Genomic DNA, 17131 nt, shown 5'->3' with positions numbered 1-17131 from the left:
CAGCCGGACAGAGGTCATTCAAGTTTACTCTATAAACAGTTAATCCATACAGCGAGAATACCTTCCACAATACACCTGTGTGGTGCACAAGCCTGTGCCCAACACTAACGGGGTGAGTACAGAAGGTGGATTAGAAACATAGAAGGGTTTTTTAAGGCAAGCAAACGTTTTTATGTTTAAATTCAAATTATACAGAAGTGTCAAAAAGCACCATTACAATACAATACATAGAAATCAAGTTTTGTATGGGGTGCTAGACAGGTCGACGGCGTTTCGGTCCCCCTATTAGGTCATGGGGACCATCATCAGGACAATCAATAGTTGCCTTAGCGTTATAAAACCTCAAATTGCCTGAAAAAGGAAAGGAAATAAGGAGAAAATATGTACATTTTAGAAACAAAATATTCATTATGTCTAATCAAGTGACTGGAAGTGAAACGTGCATCCGAACGCTTTAGAGGTGAAATGCCTCGCGATTTCAAGTGGTATTACCACAAGGCGAGTGAGTTCGAACGTGCTTTAGAGGTGAATTGCCTCGCGATTTCAGGTGGTGAGTTCGAACATGCTTTCAGATGGGCGGAAGGCAGGGGCTGTGCCGAGGTGGGGATCAGGCTGGGAGCATATGTTTAATATGACCGAGCTGCCGGCAGCCGAGTGCGAACATGCTTCAATGTCCAAGGACGTGTCAATGCGTGGTAATTAAAAGTGAGCAATCGCAATTTGTGCCTATTCCGAGGAAGCGTGAGCGATCTCACAGTCATGAGCGTGGTGATACGAGGAACGTTTATGTGACTATCGGGGGTGAACATACACGAAAAGTGCCTATCTTGGGGAAACTTTAAAAATGGTTCGCACGGTGCGTCAAGTGCCAATGTAGGCTGGACGGATAGGCTTACCAGGGCAGCGCACTGGTACTAGATTGGCAGGGAGGATTAGCCCCTGTCTGAAACAGCAGCCTTACGGAGGGAAGGCAATACTTAAATTAATTTAAGAAAATGAACAGGGCAGAGACCTGGTGATCGCGGCCATGCACAGCTCCTTACCGGAATCAGCCGCGAGTTGCCGCGTTACATTAGCGTAATCGGGCGGCGCCAGGGTAGTACCTATCGGGAAAAACGGGACATAAGAAACTTGCATATATCTCTCTTTCGGGGTAGAGGAGCTGCAGGTTGCTAATAACTTACCGGTTTAGTCGGTCTTCCGATGTGTTACCTGGCGTACTCGGGCAATGGATCGGGGGAGTGAAGAGTGGGTGAAAAGGAGCTGATTGGCCTGTGATAGTGACGCCTTTAAGGGCATAGACATAGACGAAGGGTGCATGCCGCGGCGGCCATCTTGGACGAGGTGTTATTAAAAAGGAGGTGCATAGTGTTTAGTGCAAGTGATTACATTTGACCAAGGGGGTCACAGAAGAACACAATGAAAGGCACAAGGTTGCCGGAGCAGACTGTGATTTCAAGAGTGTGAAGCAGATTTCAAATTAGAGCAGTCCATTCCTCCTGCAGGTTCAATCCAGAGTTCAGACTGTCCGTTTTTAATATCCATTTTAGTTCCTCTCTGTTGAGCATACGGGTCAGGTCACCGCCCCTGGGTGGGATGATGACTTGAGTGATCACAGTCCAGCGGATTTCATTTTCCGTATGTCCTTTATTGACAAAATGTTCAACCAGAGGAGCATTTGGTGTTTTGCACCGGATCCGACTGCGATGTTGAGATATTCGCAGTTTAATTTTCTGTTTGGTCTGGCCCACATATATTAAGTCGCAGGGACAAAAAATGGCATAAATGATGTTACAACTATTGCAATTAGTAAAGGTTCGCAATTCATTTTTCACTTCTTAATATACAAACTCTTTACAATCAATTGAGAAATCGCATACAACACAAGACGCACACTTAAAGTGACCTCGAACAGGGCGAAATGGCCAATGGTCATGGAGTGTGGTGTTTTTTCGTACTTGCAAGGGGTAAGGCTGCCCTCACCAGCTGATCTTTCAAATTATTGCTTTTCTTGAAAGCGAAGAGGGGAGTTTCCCAGTCGAGTAGGCCTGAATTCAATATGTGCCAGTTCTTTTTAATACTTTGCTTGACACAGTTGGAGACGCTCGAAAAAGTAGTGACACATACCATCTTTTCAGAGGTTTATTTAGGTTTGGGCTCCAGAAGAGTATCATTAATTACATACAACATACTTACACTCCACTCAATGCAACATAATTCCACACCACATAATTACACTCTACTGAATGCAATATACACTCCAAATAATACCACTCAGTGCCACATAATTACACACCACATAATTACACTCTACTAAATGCAACATACACCCCACACAATACCACTCAGTACCACATAACGATTTGCTACATAACTACACTGTACTCAATGCCACACACACTCCAAATAATACCACTCAATGCCACATAATTATACTCTACTGAATTTAACATACACTCCACACAATACCACTCAGTGCCACATAATTGTATGCTACATAATTACACTGCACTTAATGCAACATACACTCCAAATATTACCGCTCAATGCCACATAATTACACGCCACATATTTACTCTACTGAATACAACATACACTCCCCATAATACCACTCACTGCCACATAATTACATGGCACATAATACCACTCAGTGCCATATAATTACACACCACATACTTACACTCCACTCAATGCAACATACATACACTCCACTTTATACCACACAGTCCCACATAATTATTTGATACATAATTACACTGCACTCAATGCAACATACACTCCAAATACCACTCAGTGCCACATAATTGCACGCCACCTCAGTCAGTCAGTCAAATATCTTTTATTCGGTTTCCAAAATTTTTTAGGAACCATAAAAAGTACATTGCAATGAACAGTATATACAAGTGGGACGGCAAAACGAGTTATACGAAAAGACAGAATTTACATAAACAAGATACATTTTTAAGTTAAAAACAGACAGAGTTATTAGCACAATGTTAATAAAGTGCATGTGCATTTAAAAGTCAAGTTAATCATAATCACACCGATATTTTGTACAAGTTTTAAGAAAACCAGCTACACATTTAACAATAGATTCAAAATCTAAAAGTTGCAAAGCGTAAAGAGCGGGGTGGCAAGTTATTAAACAGAGTGTTAATAAAGTGCAAGTGCATTTAAAAGGTAAGTTAATCATAGTTACACAGATATTTTAATCAAGATTCAAGAAAACCAGCTACACGTTTAGCAACAAATTCAGAATCTAAAAGTTGCAAAGCATGAAAAGCGGGACGACAAGATCTCAAACCCATTGATAACAATAGGGGAATAATCCAACGCTTTCGAGGTAAATCATAAAATCTGCAAAAAAGGGTAACATGGATTGTGGATTGTTCCGCGGTATTGTCACATGGGCACTTGGTGATGGATTTTGACCAGTCTTGTTTTTTCGGAAAAGAAACAATACGAAAAAATGTATTAAAGAGAAACCGGGTCAGGAGATATTTTTCGTGAGCGATCAAATAATATTTCAGGTAGGGTTGGATGCCTAAGGAAGATTGAACACTTAAGATCTGGATATTAGAGATCTTAGTGATTTCCTGAGATATTCGAAGTTCCCTCAGATGTGATATGATAATGCATAGGACTTTTAGATTTTTCCTTGACAAACTTAATAGGGATGACGGCTCTAAAAAATATGCCACCTAATTACACTTTACTGAATGCAACATACACTTCACACAATACCACTTAGTGCCACATAAGTATTTGCTACATAATTACACTGCACTCAATGCAACATACACTCCAAATATTACCACTCGGTGCCACATAATTACACGCCACATAATTACACTCTACTGAATAAAACATACACTCCCCATAATACCACTCAGTGCCACATAATTACACACCACATAATTACACTACTGAATGCAACATGCACTCCAAACAATACCACTCAGTGCCACATAATTATATGCTACATAATCACCGCACTCAATGCAACATACACTCCAATTAATGCCACAAAATTACACTCCACTGAATACAACATACACTCCCCATAATACCACTCAGTGCCACATAATTACAGGCCCATAATTACACTACTCAATGCAACATAATACACTCCACATACAACTCAGTACCACATAATTACAAGCCACATAATTGCACTCTACTCAATGCAACATAAATACACTCCACATATTACCACTCAGTGCCACATAATTACACGCCACATAATAACACTCTACTCAATGCAACATAAATACACTCCATATAATACCACTCAGTGCCACATAATTACACGACATAATAACACTCTACTCAACGCAACATAAATACACTCCATATAATACTACTCAGTGCCAGATAATTACACGCCATATAATTGCACTGTACTCAATGCATCATAAATACACTCCACATAAATGCACTCTATACCACATACCACCAATCAACATAAATGCACTCCACACCATGACACAATTTTCCTAAGCATAATTTCACTCAACACCACAGTTCCAGGCCACACATTTCAACTCCACATTTCCAAAACACACTGCCTAATTACACACCAAACAACATGTTTCAACTCCACAATCCACAACGTACCTCCAATCCACACCATATATTGTCACCACCTGAGCACTAATCATCATTCACCACCACCATTTTGTATCAGTGCATCACCTAATCATCCCGTCAGTCTGCCCTTGGAATCTGGCATCTGTTGGTTGTCCCCTAGTGTCCGTCTGCTGCTCGTGTTCTAATTAAATTATTGTTTTCCAACCTACACTCCCCCGTTATTTATGTCCCGCTTTCCAAAAATTATAACAAGCAAGCATGAGAACAGGCAGGAAAAAGTTGCCAGCAGTGCAAGTACAAAAAAAGTAGAAGACATTTTTTATGTTAAAATCTTTTTTTATCAGGTTTTTCAGTTGTATATAATGTTGTCTTCGTTTGTATAAACGTAACAAAAATGCTTAACACTTTTTATTATAACTTTTCAACAGAATTCACAGCAGCCACAATGCTCTACAACATAGCCAAAAGTTCTGGCTAAAAACATAAGGTCCCAAAGACGTGACCCATTGGCTATGGCAAAACTTGTTTTACTGGGTTATGAAACATAGCTGGAATAGCTAATTGGCGGGCCGTAGTAGGGTTGTTTAAACTAGCTGGTTGGGTAGAGCGTTGTGGGGATTTAGTATTTGTTACATAGGTGGTTGTATCTGTCACTAATATGTCCTCGCACTCGGTAATGCGGGTGTCTATCCTATCCAGTACACAATTACTCCCTCCATGTTTCTGTATCTTCCCAGCCTTTTTCCCTTTACTATCCCTCCCCGCCCTCCCCCACTGCCCTCCATAGTTTTCCTTTTCCCCATGCTACCTCTGTAGTGCAAGTTAAGTCTAAAGCAACCTGTCTACACAATCAGCAATGAACAGGCCTCTTGGCCCCGTGGACAATGAGAACCCTCAGGCATCCTTATACCGGCCCCACAAACCCCTCAGGAGAGAGAGCGTAATTATTTAGAATCAAAGAGAGTAGTTTGGGCAATGCTGGGAGATACCCGCGTTAACAGTACCTTGACTAGTCCACGGCAGTTCTTGAATGTCCAGTAAATCTGAGTAGGCAAGATGCCTAATGCCAGTGGAAAGGGGGTAGCCCTGCCCTGCCTCTTCCTGGCAATGAGGGCAAGGACGGGACAGCCCTTGGCCCGGGCTTCGCCTGCGCACGTCCCGTGCTGCAGGGGGAGAGGCAGCACTATAAGCACGGTGACATCAAGGGATGCTGGGCCAGGCAGTCCTCACACTGAGGTTGAGCACCTGGATGGGCTGATGGCACTAGCGGCGTTTCGAACGTGGACCATGGAACTCCTGTGCCACCAGGGTGCTGCACAGAGCTTGTGGTGTCCCTTGCTGGTGATAAGATAGCTTGCTCCCCTAGTGCCTGGCCTGTGTTATTGCATTGTTTGCATCAGATTCACCTAGTGCCTGGCCTGTGTTATTAAATTGTTTGCGTCAGATTCTCCTAATGCCTGGTCTGTGATATTGCATTGTTTGCGTTCCGTTTTCCTAGTGCCTGGCCTGTGTTATTGCATTGTTTGCCTCAGATTCACCCAGTGCCTGGCTTGTGTTACTGCATTGTTTGCATCAGAATCTCCTAGTGCCTGGCCTGTGTTATTAAATTGTTTGCATCAGATTCTACTTGTGTCTGGCCTGTGATATTGCATTGTTTGAGTCCCGTTTTCCTAGTACCTGGCCTGTGTTATTGCACTGATTGTGTCATATTCTTCCAATGCCTGGCTTGTGTTATTGCATTGTTTGCATCACGTTTTTCTAGTACCTGGTCTGTGTTATTGCACTGTATGCGTGGCTTTTGATATGTTAATATTCTAATAGTTGCAGCTTTTCTAAAAAACATGGTACCTTTTATCCCAATCAAGTGCATCTGACTGCAAGGACACTTCCTGCAATAACAATCTACTTCCTATTTATGTGGCAACAGACAGCACAACATGTCTGCCAGAGATGTTGTAAGGTCAGAAACAGTACATAGGTAAGTAGGTATGATGGAAAACAAACTATTGGGTAGAATTTTAAACGTTGAAGCTGCTGTGATAGACGGCAAAAAATTCATGTCAAAACATCAGCATTAGGACAATAGTACATGGAACAATAATGGTAGATATATTTACACTTCTGTGCAGTGCGTGTCACTTAATGTTCTTTTCTTCCACTCTCATGAGATGGTTTTGCAAGGCAACTCTGAGCTCACTGAGTGTGGAGCTTCCACGAATCTCAGAGACGGGCTGTTCCAAAGACGGTAACAGAGAAGGTTGAAATATCTGAGTCTTGATCCTGGCAGATGGATGGGTGATCCCTGAGAGGGTATGGGTGGTCTGTGTGTTGCCACGGCTGTCCAGGGGGTGTAAGAAAATGTCAGCAATTTGTGGAGGGCCCTATTTTGCGTGAGAAACACCCAGCTTCATGCAATACAGACTTGAGGGCTTGTGTCTGCGCAGGATGATTTATCAAGAATTAACATCTTCAATTACGACAGATAGAGAAAGTCAATGTACCTTGGGGTGCTTCAAAAGCTTGCTGCACTCTGCTGGTGCAGGCAGGATGTTTATTCTCTAGTTGGCATTTGCCAGGGGATGTTCAGATACAGTGGAGTCTTGTAGTATGTGTTAGATGCGGTAGAACTGTCTCAATGCTCTACGGAGCTCAGAAAATCCAGACTCTCATTCATCTCAGAGCTCGAGCTCTGTGGCTTGACCAGTTGAACTCCAATAAAGAAGATGACATAGACCAGTTCTACCTCTCCCGACCTTTGAACCAATCATTGAGGAAAGAAGCCCTTGTCTGGAAGGAAGATCCGCACAAGGCACCGCTGGCAGAAGCACTGCCTGGAAGGAAGATCTGTAAAAGGCACGGCTGACAGAAGTTATGCCTGACTGTGACCTCAAAGCAGTGAGAGACCCACAAACTACAAGATCCTTCAAGCCCAGCTAGCCACACTGGACACCGCTAGTGGCAGAGTTTGTTAAGCTGCGCTGCTCTCACTGATTTTTAGTGCCAGGAGTTTTTCCCGCACTGTAAAATCAGCACAAACAGCACTTTCCTTCGTGCCAGAGGCCGCTGCTGCCTCTGCCTCGCTAATTGACATTCTAATCGAGTGGTAGCTTCATCAACGAGATTGACAGAGTTCTACCCTCGAGTGGTCGCGACCTGCCGTGACCTCCCGCAGTGAGAACTATTACCAGCAGGAAGTCTAGCACGTTATATTTTCCCACAAGCACTCGTCACCTTACCGTTGGCGAACCACTTGAGAAAAAACCTCAGTTCTGCATCACGAGCTACGCCAGCAGAGTGGAATTCTTCATCAACTCCTAGTTTTGAGGCAATAATCTGTTGGAAAAACTCTAAACTAGGCCCTAAGTCGGCAATAAGTGTTGTAGAAGAAGTGAGATCCATGGCCTTGTGACTATCAGGCTGTTATCTGACTTCTTATGAACCCCACAGAGTGAGTGCGCAGTCAGAGGGCAGTAGGGGGCTCGCAGGACAAGAAATTAGTAAACTTGAATATGAGAAATATGGAAAGGTAGAAATGTCGCATCACCTGTGGATAACTGACACCTCCTACCGCGATGCCAAATGCCGATCAGTCACAAATTGGCATCCTGAACCCCAAATGGACAACATCATGCCAGATGCCATGTAATAGTGGAAAAGGGGGAAAAAAGAGTAATATGCACACATCTGATGCGGGGATATGTCAGGTAAATTAGTGGTTGTGATGGATTCTCTATAAGTTCTAAATGACTGATATCGTTGAATATTAAATTATATGAATCAATGTTTGTTTGCCTTATCTGCGCTTACAATGTAAAGTACGGGCCTTACAGTAAACCCCTCGCTCTGTTTTACACAAAAACCCCCGAAGGAGCTGCATCTTACAGAACTTTATATACTTTAGAAAAAACGAATGACTTGCTTTTTAAAGTTGTCTTTCAGGGCCAGAACCGGGTGCTGTTATCTGCACTAGTTTCAGGGAGATGGACAGATGTTATGGTGATAGGAAACCCCCCTCAACCCACAATAATGTTACAATCTTCCAGTTAGAAGAAACCAGGAATGCTTGAACCAATGGGAGCTGTTGAAAGTGTCAAAGGTGACTTATGAACAGCAAGGTAAAGACAGGAGTTAGTATTTGAGATGATCTTAAGTGGATAGGAAAGAAATGAGAAGTGTGTGAATGGAGTTACTTTCGTTGTATACTTCATAAAGAGTTACTGAAAATTTTGCAGCCCCGCCTGATCCATCTCTTTTTCTAAACTCTATTGTTGTTTTAATGAAATCTTGACCGTATGCATCTATCTTAAGCAAAACCTTAAGCACTTGGGTGCTTCGAGCACCCTTACTTTGCTAAGTTACTCTGTGAACACTGTTAAATCACCTCGTTTTCAGACATTAATAAGATGTCACCTGATTACCAGAACTTTTAGTTAAATATTTGTGTATGATGAAATATTCCCTACTAAGTTTCAAAGGCAGTAAAGAAGAAGGGGGCGATTTACTAAGATTTTGCGTTGTGTTTGCGTCACAAAAGTGGCACAAAACAGTACAAAATCTTTTTTTCCTAATTTTCTTTCCAGCAAATAATATAAAAGTAATGTGAAGCATCGCATAGCACTGCTTCGCGTTACTTTGCACCATGGGGCCTGTCAAGGGTGGTGCCTGGGCATTCCCTTGCAAACACCCATTGTTTCTCACGCTAAATCCAATTTACCAAATACAGTAGATTGGGTTTAGCGTGAGAAAACTGCGCCCTTTTAAACTAGGTGCTTGGAAGGAGAAATGCTTTCATTTCTCCTTCCTTTTCTGACTTTGCATGCGTGGTGCACTGTGCAACATGCATACAAAGTTGGAAAAGGTTTCCCTCATGTCTAGGCATAGTATTTTGTACAGGAAGGGTGTCCTTCCTGTACAAAACCTATGCTGGACTCACACACACAAACACCCTAGCGCTCTGGTGCGTGCATGGCGCAGGGCTGCTGTAATCAGTGCTGGCGCAAGTGAAAGGGAAGGAGAGAGCCATATCTTTGAAAATATGGCGCTTTCCTGCTCCCTCCCTGTTGAGCAGCGCAGCCTCATGGGGGGGGGGGGGGGGAGCGTTGCGCTGCATTGTGTGTAGATTTGGTAAATCTCCCCCAAAATGTCTTTTACAACCAGTTAACATTGTGAATTATAATTCCAATATGTTTCAATATAGTAATTTTCAATATCTCTACATCCAACAGAAAACAAGCATCGACTGTATGAAATGGCCATCTATAATGAAGCTAATGCTATAAATCTTCAATAATAGCAGAAATAATGAGCTACAGTATTCAGCAAAACATCAGCGCAGTCGGCGACAGATGAACCTGCACACAAACTGACAGATCCCGGATGAAGCATCAAGGGCAGTTCAGTGATTATAAGAGGCTGAGCTGTGCACCTCCACGCCACAGGACGAAGAAATGACCTTAGGAAAATTAAGGCAACAACAATAACAAACCGCCTCCCGTATAAACAAGTGTCCAATACCAACTTTGATCATGGGATCTGTATGGTGAGATTACCGCAGTGCTCTGTTTTCTAATATGATGACAAGCCATCATTCCGTGCTCTAGGTGTATTGTAAACTCTTTCTGGACAAACAACAGTAACCAGAGAAGAGCACAACAGAGCGGAGCCAGACAACTGACAGGTAAAGGAAAGAGGAGTTCTTCTATCTACAATACAATAGACTATCCTAATTTGCACCGGTCAGAAGGAAGATACATCTTTACCCTCAAGCGTGCATAGCCATAATCCAATCTAAAGGCACAATCGGCTATAAAGACACCTTCTACGTATTAGGAGTGTGGCAAATATTTGGTGGCTATTGCATTTATTGTTAAAACAGAAATCAAATGTGCAAAATACTGCACGCATATAAAGTGTGTGTGCTTAATCAGCCATGTTGACCCATCAGGAAATACAGTCATGGGATGTAGACAAATATATACCCGACCCACGGACACTAACCATGAAAGAAGAATCATACACATGCAGCAAGAGCTTTAGTTTGTCATCACCACTCAAGCTTCATCAGCACACGTACACAGGACAAAAACCATTCAAGTGCAGTGAATGTGTCAAGAGCTTTAGTAGGTTATCAGAACTACAAAGACACCAGCGAACACACACAGGAGAAAAGCCATTCAAGTGCAGTGAATGTGTCAAGAGCTTTAGTAGGTTATCAGAACTACAAAGACACCATCGAAAACACAGAGGGGAAAAGCCATACCATTGCATTGAATGTGGGAAGAGCTTTAGTCAGTTATCAAGCCTTCAAAGTCATCAGCGAATACACACAGGGGAAAAACCATTCAAGTGCAGTGAATGTGCAAAGAGCTTTAGTCGGTTATCACACATTCATAATCAGACACACCGAGGGGAAAAACCATTCAAGTGCAGTGAATGTGCAAAGTGCTTTCGTCAGTTATCAGAACTAAAAAGTCATCAGCGAACACACATAGGGGAAAAACCATTCAAGTGCAGTGAATGTGCAAAGTGCTTTAGTGAGTTATCAAGCCTTTAAAGACATCAGCAAACCCACGCAAGGGAAAAGCCATTGAAGTGCAGTGAATGTGTGAAAAGCTTTATTCACTTATCAGACCTACAAAGACATCAACGAACACACACAGGGGAAAAACCATTCAAGTGCAGTGAATGTATGAAGAGCTTTAGTCAATTATCACACCTTCAAAGTCATCAACGAACACACACAGGGGAAAAACCATTCAAGTGCAGTGAATGTGCAAAGTGCTTTAGTCAGTTATCAGACCTAAATAGTAATCAGCGAACACACACTGGGGAAAAACCCTATCATTGTAGTGAATGTGACAGTAGTTTTCGCAGCTCTTCAGCATTAAGGAATCATCAGCGAACTCACACAGGAGAAAAAGCATTCAAGTGCAGTGAATGTGGGAAGAGCTTTAGTCGATTATCAAACCTCCAAGCACATCAGCGGACACACACAGGGGAAAAACCCTATCATTGCAGTAAATGTGATAGTAGTTTTCGCTTCTCTTCAATATTAAGGAATCATCAGCGAACACACACAGGAGAAAAACCATTCAAGTGCAGTGAATGTGCAAAGTGCTTCAGTAAGTCTTCACACCAACAAAATCATCAGCGAACACACAGGAGAAAAGCCATTTAAATGCTGTGAATGTGGGAAGAGCTTTAGTAAATTAGAAAATCTAGAAACACATAATCGAACTCACACAGGGGAAAAACCATATCATTGCAATGAATGTGAAAGCATTTTTAGTCGTTACTCAACATTAAGGATTCATCAGCGAACACACACAGGGGAATAGCAATTCAAGTGCAGTGAATGTGCAAAGTGCTTTAGTCACTTATCAAACTTCCAAACATATCAGCGAATGCACACAGGGGAAAAACCCTATAATTGTAGAGAATGTGACAGTAGTTTTCACTTCTCTTCAGCATTAAGGTATCATCAACGAACTCACAAAGGGGAAAAAGAATTCAAGTTCTATGAATGTGGGAAGAGTTTTAGTCGATTATCAGAGCTACAAAGTCATCAGCAAACACACACGGGGAAAACATAGAAGGGCACTGAAAGTGTGAAGGGCTTTTATCAATGTTCAATCCCACACAACCCTCTGTGAATACACTGATTCATTTAAGTGAAAGGAAATAATCCTAGAGATGCAGAGACTCCGAAAAGATTTTAAGAACATCAAAAATAATATTGACCCATCGGAGAACATAGACAAGAGCTGAACAGTGCAAGTATTATGAGAGGAATGAATTACGGAAAAAGATTAAATTCAAATTATGTAGGACATTGAAATACCAGATTATAGAAGACTGGACTAGCAGTAAAGAAGAAAAGCAGATAACAGTATGTGCAGAATTATAAAAGTGTTTGTGTTCAGTGATTGTTCACTTCTGTAAACATAGCAAAGCAACATGATGAATCAGGATACACAATGGTAGACGAGCAAATTGTGGAGTAAAAGAAAAGAAACATTCTTGATTTTTATTTGGTGAAGAAGAGATATAAAGAAAAACATTCAATTGCATCTGATCACACAGCCTGTAAAAGCAACACTGAACAATACTGGGACTAACAACGGTAATTTCAGCTAACTTGTCGGATTAAAACCTGTAAACCCAACGCATCCAGAGTGGACATGTTGTCAGGGCTCTGGAGATGGAAGCTTCATTGATAAAATGTATGTATTACTATTAACAAATGCCACTGCAGTATATGTAATGAACTAAAGCGAAGCAACGGTGTTCAAGAAATAACCTATTTTTAGATATAAAAGAGCATATACCTTGTTTTTAAGTAAAGTTTGCTGCACCTTTTACACACTGTTATCAGTTGATGGATCAGCTTGTGCCTCAGGCCTTATAACACAGTGTGACGCGTGGCTCCTCTCAAGCTTTGCTCTCTCTATTCACTTGCTGACTTGCCATACTCTACTTTTTACCAGAATTGAGCCACTGTAAGCAGCAGAATAATGTGGTGAAATAGTGAAATCTCACATTAAAAGCATATATGTCTTAGGACAATCAGTTGCACTCCCAGTAGCTCGTCTTCCACACTGATTGTCCCTTGGTCTCAAATGTTCTGAAGGATTTGTTGTATGAATGCCAGAATGCCAGAAGTGAAAGTGACATTCATGAAGTTAAAGCTAACAGGAGTGTGTGGGAGATAGAGAGGGGGAGAGATAAAGAGAGCGAGAGAAACCAAGAAAGGGGATAAAAAGAGAGAAATGGAAGGGGGGAGCAGCAAGTGATCTTTATTCACCTAAAAATAGAAGAAGCAGCCGAATACATGTCAAGTGTGACATCACCAGAAAAAACGGGCTGAATACCTGTGAATTTGTATATTTATTTTTAATAGCTATAGACCCATGTCATGCCAATAAACAGGGCACAAGTAAGGAAAATAGTGAAGGAGCCCATTATCATATGCAAATCACAATGACGTCAGATGTAGTGCGTCACAAGCAGTGATGTCAGGCCCTTATAATAATTTTCACATGAAAAGTCGACGGTCTGATTTAAAAACAAGAAACATAAAATAATGTAAAAAGGTTTTGGTATCAGTTTTTATACATCATGTGTTTTCCCCACTATCAGTTTGTAACTAAACTCGGAAATGGCTGAAAGTGTAAACATTTTTAAACAGATATATAGAACTTGGAAATTACATTTTTAAACAGTTTTTAGTGAATAAATAAAATGTGCTTTAAATTTGCATTTGTTTCCTGATGTTGTTCTTTATCCAGCTCCCAAGCCCCAAAGTATTTCACATTTACGGTGTATTAAGCAATAGAAAAGCTAATTTTGTCTAGATCTCTATTCCTCTCTTGCATCACTCACACAAAAAATAAAAGGGACTAATGGGCTCTGTTCCGGTCTGGCATGCTCAAACCGGCATGCCGGACCAGAACAGAGCCCATTAGTAGGAGTTTTGCCGACGTCTGTCCGTGGTAATAAACACAGTGGAGCTGGTAAAGTTTTTTACGGATAGAACCTTGGCGAGAGGATGCGCAACACATACAGCCATTTGAGTCTACTCCTATTTGTGCAAAAGAAATGACACGAAAAGGCCTGTTATAGGATAATAATTCGCTTCCCTGCACAAACAGTATGCCGTTCCAATATTTGGAGGCATTGCTAAAGGCTGCACGAAGGCTGTTCGACTTGTCGGACTTGAAATTATTTCTCCACTGGCTTGGTAGCTACAGATTAACCCATTTTGGTTTGTTGTTTGAGATTCATTTTATAACAAGTATTGGTCCTGAAGAAGGTGGTGTTGCCACTGAAACGTGCGTAGACCAACACATCACCCCTGAGGAACGGCCCCTGAGAGGCAGTGACATCACAAACAACTGATGTTTAAGACCTTCCAGTAGTGAACTGTTTGCTCTTTAGGCATTTGTGGGACCCGTCATAGGGTTGAAACTCTTCTTCTTTCAACTATGAATGGAAGTGTATGAATGTTTGCACTGCCACACAGGTATTGATTAACTCCTCCCTTCAACGTTAGTACTCTCACACATATGGTGTAGGGACACATATGTTCGCGACTATCATTTTACAAGGCTGGACTTCTGTCAGTTGCGTATATGGCAGGCTCCCCCTTCTGGGCTCATGTGCTTCAATTCCCTTTTAGAGCTATTGTGCATGACTTGTCTCTTCCCTATAAATGTTGGTTCCCATTACATCTGTTCCCCTACTCAGCTTGCCATTGATTATGTGTAATGTTCAAGAGTCTCTCCTCTCATTTTCTCCATTGTACTACATATAGAATTTTGCAATTAGTGTGTTTGTGTTAAGAATTAACATGTAATTTTGCTCAAGTATATTTATTTACATTGCATTTCATGTTCCCACCTTTTGATGTCACCCCAACACCAATATTCACCACTTGTTAGTATTGTTTCTCATTATCATTCCACAATGGTTCTTTTGCTCTCTCTTGTGCAGTCACGATTTTTACGCCACGGGGCCTGTCTCCATACTAAGTCACATTTACATTTGTCTGTCCACTTTTCTTCCTAGGGGTTCCACGTGCTATTGGTGGTCTCGATATACATTTCCCCATTGTTGTGTTTATCTTGGTTTTTGCAACAACTAATTCTATGATTTTCTATTATTTTACTATATGTTTGGTATCTTCCCCAGCCCTGAAGAAGTCACAGGTTACTACCCTTATGTGACGAAACACCTGTTGGCTGGTTGTTTTTCTTTGTTGTATTATTAAATACATTTGCATATTATACTGGTGTCGACCACAGATATTCGTACAATACGAGACATTTCAACCATTGTTATAACCTTATTACGTGTGCCCAGGACTGTGCTTTCAGTATGTGCATATGCTCTGAGCAAACAAGATTATCGGCCGATTTTATTCTAGCTAAGAGCGGTGGTGCTTGCGCAATAATAGGAGAGCAGTGTGTGGTCGGTATCACGAATAAGGAAAGGAATATCACTCAGCATATTTTAGACGTTTTGTAAAATGTTCGAGGAATGGAGAGCGGTTATTTGAGTTGGTCTTTATTTGGTGGTTGGGGTTGGATTCTTGAAAAGGTGATATATTTAATTGTTCTTTTCATTTGTTGCTGTGTCTTGAGTCGGTGCCTTCCCTTATGCTGTTCATACTGTGCTACATATTTCTCTCCCAAAAGGATTTCAGTTCATGATATTAATTCAACTATAATGATTCAAAAGGAGCTGGATACTATTATGCAAATAGATGAGTGTTTTTGGTTCAACTACTTCTCTTGCCGGTTCTGTTCCTCATGTTACTCGAACTACTGATGTTTAGTGTCATTTACTTTCACTCGTTTGCTATGCATATATACATATATTCGTACTTAACATGTTATGGCTTGTATTCATCTATTGTCTCTACTTTTATATTTGTAACGACTTTTACCTGATAGCAAGAATAAAGATGTCCGTGTTAGCTAATAAATGCTAAAAGGGGGGTCTGTTAGAGTTGAAAAGTATTACTCCCATATTACTCGTATTTTACCTGATATTATGTTAGCATTTAAGTAGCTATTTCGTAATATATTCTTGCTATATGCATATGCAATTAATAAGCACAGATGTTACGTTAGGTAGGTTGACATCTGTTCCACCATTTTAACTTTCGAAGACGCCATTTTGTATTATAATCCAAACATTTACTTGAAACCTTTACCAGAAATGGTCCTTGGTAAGGTTTGTTTCTCATAGGTTGAATCTTGCTTGTTAATGCATGCCTTTTCTGTTACATAGAGGCCTTCACCTGTCTATTGGGGAGGATACGATAGACGACCTTGGGCAGTAGATAACTTGTGCCAGGCTGTGGAATCGAAACGTATGTTCTGTACCCCCATTGTATTATGACGGCTACCAGTGTTTTTCCATAATAGGCGGGTCTTTGTGGACTCCGCAACATACATAATGTAACTTTATGACTGTAAGAGGCAGTCCCTCGTCAGCCATCATAGGAGGATGGTCAGATTGGACTCCAGTGCAGGGTACTTTGTGAATAAACTAGTTTGCTTCTATTCTCTATTGTGTCATTAACTCTTCATTCTTTGAAGTTTACAGGAGGTCGAGAGTGACCAGAGTGGCCCTAGTTGGGTCACTTCCTTCACAACATTTGCTCTTTTCTTTTTACTGGTCTCCACCTCTGTCCATGACATTCATTCTTCAAAGTGCAGAGCCAGGTTTCTGATGCTATCAGGTACCTGCCTCTATTGGCAGTGGTTTAAAGGGAACTACAGAACTGCGGGTACTCATTCTCCAACATACCTGCTTGCTGCTCAGAAGTGCCGTACTCTCCCATTACAGGTATCCTACTGTGATAGAGAGCATCCTATCACCCAGGCTACTGGGAACCTCAAGATGGTGTCCAGTGGTCCACCTCAACCAGAGGCATCAAGCGGTCTAGTCTACGGAGCACGAGAGGAACAGAAGCCCGGACAGGAGTTAAAAGGGAGCCGTTGGCTCAGCTGTGGGCCATCTGGTGATTGGAGAT

At 41.5% G+C, this 17131-nt stretch overlaps 1 pseudogene; it reads left to right on the top strand.

Moving 5' to 3' along the window:
* The first annotated feature begins 10472 nt into the window (after positions 1-10472).
* On the top strand, positions 10473-11897 carry LOC147737934 (uncharacterized; annotated as a pseudogene).
* Positions 11898-17131: the final 5234 nt, after the last annotated feature.

The sequence above is a fragment of the Lissotriton vulgaris genome, chromosome 1_1 (assembly GCF_964263255.1).
Source record: "Lissotriton vulgaris chromosome 1_1, aLisVul1.2, whole genome shotgun sequence".
Classification (NCBI taxonomy): Eukaryota; Metazoa; Chordata; class Amphibia; order Caudata; family Salamandridae; genus Lissotriton; species Lissotriton vulgaris.
This window is presented reverse-complemented; position numbering and strand designations above follow the sequence as displayed.